This window comes from Hyposmocoma kahamanoa, unplaced genomic scaffold (genome assembly GCF_003589595.1).
Source record: "Hyposmocoma kahamanoa isolate Upper Pololo Valley unplaced genomic scaffold, ASM358959v1 202, whole genome shotgun sequence".
NCBI lineage: Eukaryota > Metazoa > Arthropoda > Insecta > Lepidoptera > Cosmopterigidae > Hyposmocoma > Hyposmocoma kahamanoa.
In genome coordinates, this window is record NW_020653726.1 from 7,351,802 (window position 1) to 7,365,249 (window position 13,448).

A 13,448-nucleotide genomic window follows, 5' to 3' on the forward strand; every position below is an offset into this window, starting at 1 on the left:
AAGTGGCTCCTTCCCTTCGGACCTCAGTTTCGCTGTCCGCCAATAGATGGCTCATGACGCAGGCCGCCTCGTAAGAAGTGGTGCGGTATGCACTCGATACCCTGACCGCTAGAACCCGTTACGGTCTCCGCAACATTGTCTTGCCCTGAGCGTTGGTGCTGTTCGCTCATATGGGCGCCCCGTAGAAGGCCATCGAGCGCACCATCCCTATATACAGGCGTCGGCAGCTAGCGCTCGGCTCCCCCACATTCGGCAAAAGCCGACCCAGGGCGGAGGCTGTACCCACCAACTTTGGAGCTAAGAGCCGGAAATGCTCTTCAAACCTCCATCGACTGTCAAGGACCAGTCCCAGGTACTTCATGGTACTCTTAACAGTTCTGGAGGTTCCTCCCACCAACAATGTCATGCCCTTGCGCGGTGCGTTCCGAGGCCCATGAAAACACACAGTCTTGGACTTCTCTAGCGCCACCTCGAGCCCCAGCCACCGTATCCTTGCCACTGTATGGGCAACTCGGCCTCCCGATGCGTGCGACCTAGGGCTGTAACCAGGGTGTCATCGGCGTATCTGAGGGTCACCGTAGAGTAGAGTATGGACAAGTGATGCCAGCACGCCACCACACAATACTGCAGGGCAACCTCAACCACTGCACCAGGGCTTAAGACCTATTGGTGCAGGCCATGGCGGAGTGGGGGGTTGCGGTGGCGGTTGTGGAGGAGCCATACTTTGTTCCCCCACGAGGAAACTGGGATCGGATCGGGAGGCGACGGTGGCCATAGTGGCGTCGACTGCCGGGAACTACCCCCATCTAGTGGTGAAGGAATGCGGGTCAGGGTTCGTGGCGGCGAGGTGGGGAGAAGTCATCCTAATTGGGGTGTACTTCTCTCCAAATCGCTCCCTGGCCCAATTTCAGGCGTTCCTGGAGACCCTAGAGAGGGCGGTGAGGAGGGCAGCTCCGGCGCCGGTATTGGTGATGGGGGACCTCAACGCCAAGAGCGCTGCGTGGGGTTCCTCGGTCAGCAATGCCAGGGGGCCAGAGTTGGAGAATTGGGCGGCAGTCTTAGGGCTAGCCATCCTCAACCGGGGCCATGCCAACACGTGCGTTCGGCGAAATGGGGGGTCAATCGAGGACGTCACGTTTGCAACCCCCTCACTAGCGGCGCGAGTATCCGGTTGGCAGGTCCTGGAGGACCAGGAGACCCTCTCCGATCATAAATACATACGGATGAGGGTCTCCCATACGTAACCCACGACGGCCTCCAACACGGCCCCCGGGGGGGGCTTTCCCAAATGGGCACTCACCCGCCTGGACTACGAGCTTGCAGAGGAAGCAGCCATGGTCCAGGCGTGGTGCCCCCCCTCCCCCCACCGGCCACCGTCGACGTGGAGCAGAGGGCGGTCAAGTTCCGGGAATACTTGACCGCCGTCTGCGAGCGGGCCATGCCAAAAGGAGGGTTTACTGGTGGACCGCGGAGATTGGGGACCTCCGCACCGCCAGTACAACGGCCCAGCGGGCCCATGGCCGATGCCGCCGCAGGCGCCACACCCAAAGTGAGGAGAGAAGGCTCCACAGTGCCCTTCATGGCGCGAGGCAGGCCTTGAAGGTCGCAATAGGGCGGGTCAAGGACTCCGCGAAAGAGGAGTTCTTGGCCACCCTGGACGCGGACCCATGGGGGAGGCCGTGCAAAGTTGTGCGCAACAAAATGTACGGCGCATCTCCCATGGAGTCACTGGAGCTGGATCTCCTCAACCGGGTGGTGGAGGGCCTTTTCCCCGAACCGCAGCCCTTCACCCCACCGGCCATGGTGCCCTCCAGAGCAGATGGGGGGCAGACTGAGGAACCCCCCCCCCCCGGAAAACACCGAGGGGGAGTTGGAGTGGGCGGTGGAACAGCTGCGAGGGCGGAAGAAGGCTCCCGGCCCGGACGGGGTACCGGGACGAGTCCTTCGCATTGCCCTGAAGCATCTCATCTCATCCTGCATTGCACGGCTTCACTCATCTGGGGGGTGGGTCGGAGGACAACCGACTCGCCCCTCTGTTGGCGCGGGAGCCCTGGCGTAAGCTAGGGCGGCCGGGCGGCGTCGTGGTGAATGTTCACTGATCCCACGGCGCCGACTCAACCGGCGAGAGGGAAACCCGGGTGGGTTTTAGTGGGGTAGGCCCTCCAGTCTGGAGGGAGAGTCCCCACATAACCCCTGAGTCTCCCTGGGCTCAGGGGTATCCATAAAGATGTCCACCCGTCAAAAAAAAAGGGAGTTATCGGCGTAACACACCACGTCAACTCCAACAAGGCACTCCCTCCGCAGCACCCAGTCGTACCTGATGTTCCACACCGCACGACACGCACTTTCGACCCATTCCATCGCGGTTCGGGTAAACTACGGCTCTATCAGAGACATAGGATTTTACCGTCTTCCGTAGATATTCGGGTACGCGATGGAACTTGAGCGCCTCCAATGTGCCACCACATTGGAGGCGCTCAAGTTCCATGTTAAAAGCCAGGGCAGCATGTTAAAAGCATTGGCGATGTAGAAGCAAGAGACACCGCCGACAATACTCGCGCAATGGCGTCAATGGTGGACCTGCCCCTTTGGAAACCAAAGTGCTTGGTGCTGAGGTTAGGTTCCATCCCCTCCAGATGCCTGATGAGGCGAGCATGCTCGAAGAGCTTGCTCGTCTCATTAAAAAAAAAATCTAGCAGAACGATCGGTCTGTACGCCGATGGCGAGTCAGTCGATCGTTCCTCTTTTTGTAGCAGAACCAGCTTGTCCGTCTTTCATCTCTCCGGAAATTTACCCTGTTCTAGGCACGCGCTCATGAGCGCCCTCGTTCGTGGCTCTAGGGGGCCTAAAGTCAGCACCAGTGCACGACCAGGTTTTCCGTCGGGGCCTGGGGCGGTGTTTTTAGCACGCAGCTTTAATATCGCTGCACCCAGGTCTACCTCGGTCATCTGTTGGACATCCGTGCTACCTCCCTCGTCCTGACTTAGTTCCGATGGTGGCGCCATCGGTGGAGGCATATGGTGTGCACCTTGTCCAGCAGCTCGGGCTGGAGACTCTGCGTTAGTGAAGGTGCCCAGGGGCACTGTTTACATCACACCGCCTTATACGGCCTTTCCCATGGATCTCGGTTAAAAGTCTCCAGCATCTCTGACCTCTCTAGGCCCCTGGCTCTGCCGATAACCACCCACAACAACTTGCAGTTTTCGACATAGACCTCATAGAGTCGCAACAGCTCCTCGACATCTCTCCTACGACACCTTCGGCACTGGTGATGGAGGCGTCTCGCCTCCTCGCAGGAATTTCGCAACTGGGTGAGCTCCGCGGTCCACCAGCTCACCTCGGGCCGAGGGGGATGAGGTCTAATACGTGACATGACCGCGTCGCACACGTTGGTTAACGCCTCGCGCAACCACTGAGTCTCCCTCTCCACTACGACCGGACCTTCGGGTACTGTCACCCAGGCCTGGACCAGGGCAGCATCATTCAGCAAATCCCTATCCAGGCGCTTCAGCGACCAACGATGACCGTCCACCTGCTCGGTCGGAGATCGATTTGGATCTCTCAAGGCTGCTGCGCGGAAACAGCGGAAACGCGGAAAAGCGGGAAACGCTGTAGAGCGGAAACATCAAACCGAATATACCGATGATCCAATAGTGTTTCCGCATCCTCGAACACTTCCCAGCCCTCGATACGGCGAGTCTGGCGGTGTTTGCGAACGTGATGTCCACGATGGAGCCACCCAGTCGCCACACGCGCGTATTCACCGATCCCCGGTTAATGACGGCCAGGCCGGTCATAGCCGCCCAGTCCTCTAGCAACGTGACACGTGCCTCAGTCACAAAAAACAATCTTATTTCAAAGTAAGCTTAAAGTAAGCTTATTATAATATTACTCATATTCGTACCATGTCAAACTTGTCAACCAATTAATGTATTATTGCTAAAGTGACTGAAAGAACGAATGATTACCCAATATTGTCTATTCCTTAATAAAAATAGGAAAGAAATAACGCTATGTGAACTATATAATGCCATCTCTTTCATTTTTGACATTCCGAATCGTCTTATCGTAGTATAATGTTTAAGTACTTAATGTTGTTTACATTCAGAGAATTTTAACTGATAAAAAAGTATGTAATAATAAAATCTATTAAAATTACATGGTTTTCAATTATTTTTCCGCACTTTCGTGAAGAAAATTAAATAAAACAAACTAAGTCTTGATAATCACGTTGTGAATTAGGAATTATAGTCTAGTGTCACCTGTTAGTGTCGCTTAGGAGCATATAAATGTCGCTGTCAGAATTTTACGAAATAAAGATCGCGTATTTTCATTTGACGAGAAATGTACTATTAAATAAAAAATTAACAAAACATTGAAGAGATTTATGTAAATTAAAAAGTTCAACTTAACTTTTAATAATTACAAATCAATATTTAGGCAATAAATTCGAAAATAATATTGTTTCCACTGCGTCTGAGGAACTATTTTAAGATTGCTAAATTTGACATAAGAACAATATTACTTTAATGTTAAAGTCGCGTCATAGTACGAACTGAGTGAATGAATAGTCACAAAACTGCCAATAAAATATCATACTATATACTATATATCATATTCTGTAATCTGTGATTATAATAAACATACTTTAAGCGCGTCTTGGTACGAAAAGTCAATGTAAGGTTAAAGTGATATTGTTTTAAGAGATTGTGGTAGGCTCCCTGGCCCCTTCTCCTTGGAAAATATAATTGCAACTTGGAATTATGTACTCGCACATTGACAATTGCGATAACTAACTTATGCATTTAAACTAAATTTTGCAAAAGATAAAAATAAAAATAAAAAGGAAAAATATTGTTACGCAGTGTTAGTTTGGTTAGTAATTGTTTGTGTATATGTGTGTAAGTGTTTATTACTAAACTAAATATATAAAAACTAAATATATCATTATGTAATATTATAAATGTCAACCCATTGATACACATTTAGTAGCAGTAGAGCTCCTTCTGAAAGAGATCGTCCAGTGAAATACTGCCACCTTACTATTTCTCCCGCCAAGCAGTAATGTGAGCATTACTGCGTTCTGATTTCGAAGGGTTAATTAAGGGTTTAATGAAATTACAGGCACATGGAACTTTTCAACTTATGTCTCAAGGTGATAGGCGCAGAGGCAGTGCACCTCAGATCTTTGCGATTTAAAGCTCTGAGTGGCACTGCAACTGTTATGGACAGGCGTGTCGTTTACCATCAGGCGCACGACTTGTTCGTCCCATCACTTAGTATCATAAAATAAAGACATACCCCACAGCTGGGCGCGAGTCTCCTTTCAGGCGAGGGATCGACCTTCGGTTTGGGCAATTTCACACGGGATTTCGCACATAAATTTCGAAAAATTCAGCGAGCCGGGATTCGAAAGTACGGCCTCTGCTTGAGAGACGGAGTCAAACCATTGGGCTACCACGACTTCGATATATAATAATATATTATATATTATACAATATTTCTTTAAATTTTATAATAATAATAGTATATTTCTTACAATACACTATTCCAATTGCAATACAGAATTGACCTGTTCTAACATTGGTCATACATTACTCATTTAAACGGATTAACCTGCTCGTTAAATATAAAATAATTTACTAGATTGGCATTTACTTATTAACTATCTATACAATGTAATGATTCCTAATCAAGTACCGGTTTGTTTAGAACAAATAGACTATTTGCCTTAAAAAATATCAAATCAACAAAAATAACAATAAAATGCTGGACTGGGCATTAATTGAATGTGAAATGACTTGTAATTGAAATATATATTGGAAATACAATTACGTAATTTGTATTTGAACTACTAAATAAAAGTGTATCCTGTAATTGGTTTTGAAATATCTGACAGCAATGTATTTTGTAACTGATATTTAAAATACTTTCGTGGTGTCCGGTTAGTAGTTATGGTTAATACTCGTATAAATAAACATTAATAAATATTAGACAACAACACATAGGTTTTTCCGATTTAGTGCTTTGATCTCAAAGTACTAAATCGGAAACAACGACGAATGTGCGACAGAGGAGTCGTCAATGGTTGAATTTTGTAATTTAAGTAAATATAAATATCGTATTTGGTATTTTCATTATACTTCGTGAAAGTATTTTGTAGCTTATATTATGTATTATACTCTTGTACGAGTGTAGGTTCTATATAATTTTATTTACCTTTTATTTTTTCTTGTCCATCAGAAATAATAAAAAACGAACTCCCACGATACGTACGTTAAATTGAATTTACTTGCTATTAATCGTCTATAAAGCCTGCATTCGTCTCGCCCGTATACTGCATTGTAGCCTTGGCCAGGCACTGATAAATGATTATTAAAACGGATAGCTTACATACCTACCTCAATAAACATATAAATACAATTTCAAGGAAGAGCATCTGCTGACAAATACGGCGTGATAATTTAAAATAAACTTTATATCGTTAAAACAATGATTTTATCCACGTTTTGGTAGCGTACCTATTTTTTTTTTAAATAAGTTCTCACCCTTGTTTCACCCATTTATTTAGGGTTGGCAAAGGGTCCGACATACAGCCTCTTCATATATTAGTATATTTATTTGTATTGGTGGAAAAGATGACAAGCGCCTGTTAAAAATAGACAACCTGCTTTGACAGCTTTTATTCGAAAGATAAAAGGAAAATTTTTATTATAATGTCTTTATTAATGACCGTTAAGTTGGGTAACTTTGAATTTCTTGGTAACTTTGAATAAAACTGGTCTGAAGATTTTAAACTTGTAGTCAAATTCATAATAATGTTAACTGAGTGAAACGGAAATTTCAAATTTTGTAGATGTCAAATGTGACATGACATTGACAGTTATCAAAAAAGTTTTGAAAGTGACGCGTCATTTCCCGTTCACCGTATTCCCGTTGGTAGCGTGAGAGTCCGAATGGCGGGTGTACCTTTTGAGCCTGGTGGTAAGCGACACGCTTGTCCATATTAATTGTAGTACTTTAAAACCAGAATGTAGAAAAGCTCACATACGGCTTTGCGGCAGGAATAGGTGAGGTGGCGGTACTTCCCTGGACGAACTTTTGTTTAAAATTCCCAACTTTACCGTATATTATCCATGATTCTGTTCTTCTCTCTCCTTATCTTATAACATACAGATAAACTGGTGTTTGAATAGTGAGATTTATTGCGAATGTCCGTTAATCTACAACGATCGCAGCGCATTATTCTCGTAACGGTCCCGTCACTTCAATTGTAAGTTCCGTTAAGCATCGAGTTTCATCACAATAGTGGACATCACAAATATTGGAGTGAAAAGGGTCTCCAAATATAAGTAGATCCACTATATAAACAGAGTATAGACCGGTGACCAAGGGGCTGGCAGCTACTTCACCCAAATAATAAGGTTAGTTACCCAAAAAATAGTCACTACAATACTCTGCAACACTGTGGAACACGTTCTAACAACCGTCTCCTGTCGTATCTTGAAGATAAGTACCTCCTCAGTGATCGCCGGTACGGCTCCGGCGATCTACGGGGGATCTTCTTGTGTTGCCCGTCACATATGGAGCGAGGCTATAGCAAGAACTGAAAGGAAAAGGTTTTCACTTTGCTTCTATGTACCTACATAGCATCCATGGTCAAAAATGCAACCAGGAAGCTTGGCATCCTTTCCAAGGTGAGGCGTTAAATCACACCGGGACAGCTGCTTCAGCAGTACCAAGCACATGCATGGAGTACTGCTACCACCTATGGGATGGCTCTGCCTTATACCAAACAAAACCTGGATTCAATCGACAAGCGTGGCAAGAAGCTTATAGGTGACTCAGAATTAGAAGAGGCAAAGCTGCAGAGCCTTGAACACCGCCGTAAAGTTGCCTGCTTATCGGTATTCTACAGGATATACACGGAGAGTGTGCGATGGAATTACACGATTTCATTTCGCTTACCCCTTTCCATCAGCGGAAGACTAGACATAGGCTTGGGTTCCACATTCCAAATGTGTATGTAATTCCAAAATATTCCAAAGTGTACATATTCTAAAGATTCACACGAAGCGTTATGCTTCCATATTTATATGGCGAACGGCTATGGAGTTGAATTCTCTGACTGCAGACTTATTCCCTGAACGTTGTAACTTGGGCGTTTTCTAGGCGAGAGTGAATAGGCATTATTTAGGTGTGCATGCTCCATCGTCGACCACATCGTCACTTTCCACTAGGTGAAATGGAGGTCAAATGCGCATTTATATATCTTATAAAAAAGAAGAGAAACTTCATTTATTTATTACAATAAATAGGAAAATTGTAGAATAATTTCTGCGACAAATGTTTTCAATTGTGAAATTTATAAAATTGTATTTATAAGGACTTCAATAATTCTCCTCATCCAGCAACCACAATGCAAATCGCTAGACCACCGAGGTCTTCTTTAGAGATAAAGATATCTTTATCTTATCCCGGTTTCGATTCCCGTTAGGACCAATTTGGGGAATTAACTTTTTTGAGTTGGTCTGAGTGTTGAGTTGTATGCCAGAGTGAATTTAATTGCTCTAGCACTTATAGCGGGAATTCCCTAGTTTGAAACCAGGTTATTGGTGTGGTTATCTAGTACGTTAAAAATGAAGTTCGAGTTAATTTTAAAGTTGACAAATTTCGTATGTTACAGCATTTATTTCGAAATATTAATCGAGCAATAATTACTTTATCGTCTGTGAACTGGCAATCGGTACTATCTCAATTTTGACAACTTGACAGGATGAGGAAAGAAGAAAAACTGTTTGCATCATTTACATAACATCTAGTTTATTAAATAAAAATACGTAGTTGTTAGAAATTTTTATTACACATGTATGTATGTACACTACGTATTTTTATTCATAAATCGGATGCTATATAAATGATTTTGTCTTCACCTGTAAAGTTGTCAAAATTGAGATAGTACCGGTTGCCAGTTCTCAGTCGATATAGTACATATTATTAAAAAACTTATTTTCAACGATCCTTGTTTATTATATATGTTTGATATAGGATATACCTACGTTAAAAATATATCATTTAAGTAATTTCATTATACGAGTTATTAGTCGTACTCTTAGACACAGGTTAAGATATGAATTGTTGTTTTTTAAACTGAACTTTTAAGTTTGAACACTAACTTGAAAATTTTTTAGTGCTAACTCTGTTTGAAATGTATACTGTATATTAAATTATAATCGTATTTTTTATCTTGCCATCAGAATTTCAAATACCAGAGAGTAGATACAAGAGATAAAAAAGCTGTAAACGCACGAATAAACAAAGTACGCATATCGCAATCGGATACAAACGTGAATAAATATATACAAATACGTGTGCGAATAAATATTTGCCGGGCACGGGTAATGCGCGGATCTCTCCACACGGGTGACGGCTATAATATAGATAGCTCTATTGTATGTGTTTGTTGAAATCTATCTGAAGATATAAAGACGTGCGCTTCCACATAACAATACAGTATAAACATAATAATAAATTACAGAGAAATTATCAGAAACACAAAGATTCCTTCGATCAGACGGAACACGAACCGACGTCTGTTGCCACAACGTGACCACCGCTCTTATCAACTGAGCTCGATCCGTAGCTCAGTTGGCAGGGATTGAAGGAAGTTTTGTTTGTGTTTGTTCGAAATAAGGCGAGGTATTTTCCAGGGCGATTGTCTGAGTCCACTGTAGTTTTGCCTGGCCCTGAACCCTCTGAGTACTCTATTAGAGAGGCCGGGCACAGGCTTTCAGTTTCGGAGAGGTGGGCCGCGAATGCCTCACCTTCTCTACATGGATGATCTCAAGCTTTACGGCCCCACAGCTGACAGATTGACGGAGCTGCTGACAATCACCAACGATTTCAGCAGTACGATTAGAATGGAGCTTGGGATCGATAAGTGCGCGGTGGTCCATGTCGAGACGTGTCATGCATTCTGATGGCATTAATGTTGGCACCAATCATTCTCTCCCCAAGTACTCTCCGAGACTGAAACATACCGGTATCTGGGCATGTCATAGACCATCGGTGTGAAGGAAGCAGACGTGAAACAGGGTGTGTGCGAGGTTTTTTATGAGCGCTTGAAAAATGTGCTAAACAGCTATTTGTCAGGCGTTAATAAGATCCGAGCTTATAACTCCTGGGTCATGCCTGTACTGATGTACACATTTGGCGTGCTCAAATGGACTCAGACGGAATTAGACGCTCTAGATGGACGAGTCCGCACGACGATGACCTCTCACCGAGTGCATCATCCGAGATCGTCAGTTATGATACTGTATGTCCCGCGGAAGTGTGGAGGTAGAGGCCTATTAAGTGTCAAAACCATGCACAACCGCGAGATATGCAGTCTCAGAAACTACTTTTTGACGATGACGGATGACGTAATTCGTGGGGAGGTTGTCACATGTGATAAAGGGCTAACTCCCTTATCGTTGGCCAAAGAGGAATGGCGAGACCCGGTGGTGATTAGCACCTCTGACCGCGAGTCCGTATGGAAAGAGAAGGAGCTCCATGAGAGGTTCTTCAAGGTACTCCACGAGCCTTTTATGGACCGTAAAGCCTCCCTACATTGGCTGCGTTTCGGGGACCTCTTTGGGGAAACCGAAGGTTTTGTCTGTGCAATACAGGATCAGGTTATCAAGACATGGAACTACCTATCGGAAATATGTCCTAAAGGACGGCACAGTCGACATTTGTCGGGCATGTGGCCGTCCCGGAGAGTCACTTAGGCATATTGTTTCCGGTTGTTCCGCTCTTGCTAACACTGAGTACTTGCACAGACACAACCAGGCAGCCAAAATATTACACCAAGAGCTCGCTCTCAAGTACGGACTAGTGCAACAGAGGTTGCCATATTACAAGTATTCACCGGAGCCAATACTCGAAGATGATCGCACAAAAATCTATTGGGATCGATCTATTATCACGGACAGGACTATTCTTGCGAATAAGCCTGATATTGTGATATTGGATTGATCGCAGTCGAGGGTATTTCTTGTGAACGTCACCATCCCGCATGACGAAAGCCTCGTGAAAGCTGAAACCGAGAAACACCGGAAGTATCTCGACCTGGCGCACGAGATCACCGATATGTGGGATGTGGCCTCCACTGAAATAATTCCAATTGTTTTGTCGGCAAATGGGTTAATTCCAATCAACCTTTCTAACAGCTTGAGGCGGTTGGATTTCTGTGGCGTGTCGCTTCCAGCACAAATGCAGAAGGCGATCCTGCTCGATACGGCACGTATTGTTCGCCGATTCTTGGATCTGAGTCCCTGACCCCGGCCGACTGTGCAATTGCCGGGAAATACCGCCTCTCCCATTTAAAAATTCAAAATTAATCTTTTAGGCCTTGGGAGAGGCGAGAGTTTAAAATAAATATAATAATAGTAAACTAGTGGAGTATTTTCTCAAAAAACAGATGAATGTCATGATAGAAAAGACATCATGATATTCATAGGAAATGAAACTACTTTTCTGGATTTAAATCGTTTCGGGCCCATTTTTTGTTTTACAGGACCCATGGTCACGGTTGACTGGCCATGGGACCTGAAAAGGGCCCGAAACGTTGGTTTGTTTGAAAAAAAATACGCAATTTAAATCCGGAAAAATAGTTTCATTTCCTATTTGTAACAATCGCGAAAACCTAAGAACTAGATATCATGATATTGAATATAAATAAATATTACAGGGAAACATTTTAGTGCCGCCTCCATGAACAAATTAGACTTTAACAAACCATGGCTTCGTAGAAGATTTGTACGTATTCGTTGGCGTACACTTAAGCAAATTGATATCAATTTGTTGATTGCCGAAATCCTGCACGAAGAGACCCTTAGATCAATGTCGATTAACCGATCTATTGGTTCGTATACATAGTCTATCTTTTCACTCGTGCCTTTATCTTCGTTATGATACATTATTTTTCATTGATGAAACATAACACCAACTTTCCCAATAGTTTTTTTACTACATTAATTTTTTATTATTAATATAAAGACCGAACTCTCAGAAAAAATTCTTCGATCTGGCCGGATTCGAACCAACGTCTTCTAGCAAACCGCACCAGTCACTATCGAACAAATCCGGTCGGATCGAAGGAATTTTGTCTGAGTGTTCGATGTTTGTATTAATAATTATAACAAACTAGTGGAGTAATTTCACAAAAAAAAATTGAATATCAATTCAATACAAAATGAATTACTATTTTTTAACTTATTTTGTTATTAACACTATGGACTCAGAGTCCGAATTAAATGATTATTATTGTTATTACAAGTATTATTTGCTTTATTTTTCTCAGCTTGTTAGCTGATTTGAACCACACTTATTATTACTATTATTATTATATCTATTTTAGACTCTCGTCTCTCCCAAAGCCTAAACGATTAATTTATCATTATTATATCTGTTTTAGACTCTCGCCTCTTCCAAGGCCTATTATTATTATTATTTACCCTTGCCATACCTGGTCAAAATATATAGAGCCAGTCTTGCTTGGGGACACATACCGATACAATGGACAGCGTGCAAAGTTGTATTTATACCAAAGGTAGGCAGAAAGGACTACTCTCTTGCAAAGACCTTTAGAACCATCTGCCTAACCTCATTCTTGCTCAAAGCAATGGAGAAGGTACTTGACAATAACATTAGGGCTTCGTCCTTAATATATAGACCTACCCATCACACTCAACACGCCTATCAAAGTGAAAAATCCAAAGAGGTAGCTCTGCTCCACCTTCTGAACAGAGCTGAAAGAGCGTTTGAGGAAAAACAAATAGGACTATGTGCCTTTCTAGACATAGAGGGTACTTTTGACAATACACCCATTCGTATTCTGCTAACCCGCAAAGGTGTAGACACTTCTACTACGAGATGGGTGCAAAACATGCTTTTAAGCCGCAGAGCCTGTATCTCGTTACACGGGGACCGGCTTGTGGCCTCCACATTAACGGGTTGCCCGCAAGGTGGAGTAATTTCTCCGCTCCTTTGGACTCTTGCTGTGGATCAGCTCCTGTGTAGGTTGGCAGAACTGAACATTGATGCCCGGGGATATGCGGATGACCTAGAGATCACAGTTCGAGGGCTCTGCCAAAATACTATATCATCACTTATGCAAGGAGGTCTTGACACCATTTCCGCGTGGTGTCAAGGTAACGAACTATCTATTAATACGGAAAAAACAACTATTGTTCCCTTCACTATGAAGCCGAAACAAGACAAGCTAGTGGAACCGATCTTTGGTAGCAGGGCTGTGAGTTTTTCCGCAGAAGTTAAATACTTGGGTAACCCTAGATCAAACCCTAAGGTGGAACTGTTATATAGCTAACACGGTCAACAAGGCCAAGATGGCCTTAGGTATCTGTAGTCATATGGCAGAACAGCGTTGGGGTCTAAAACCAAAG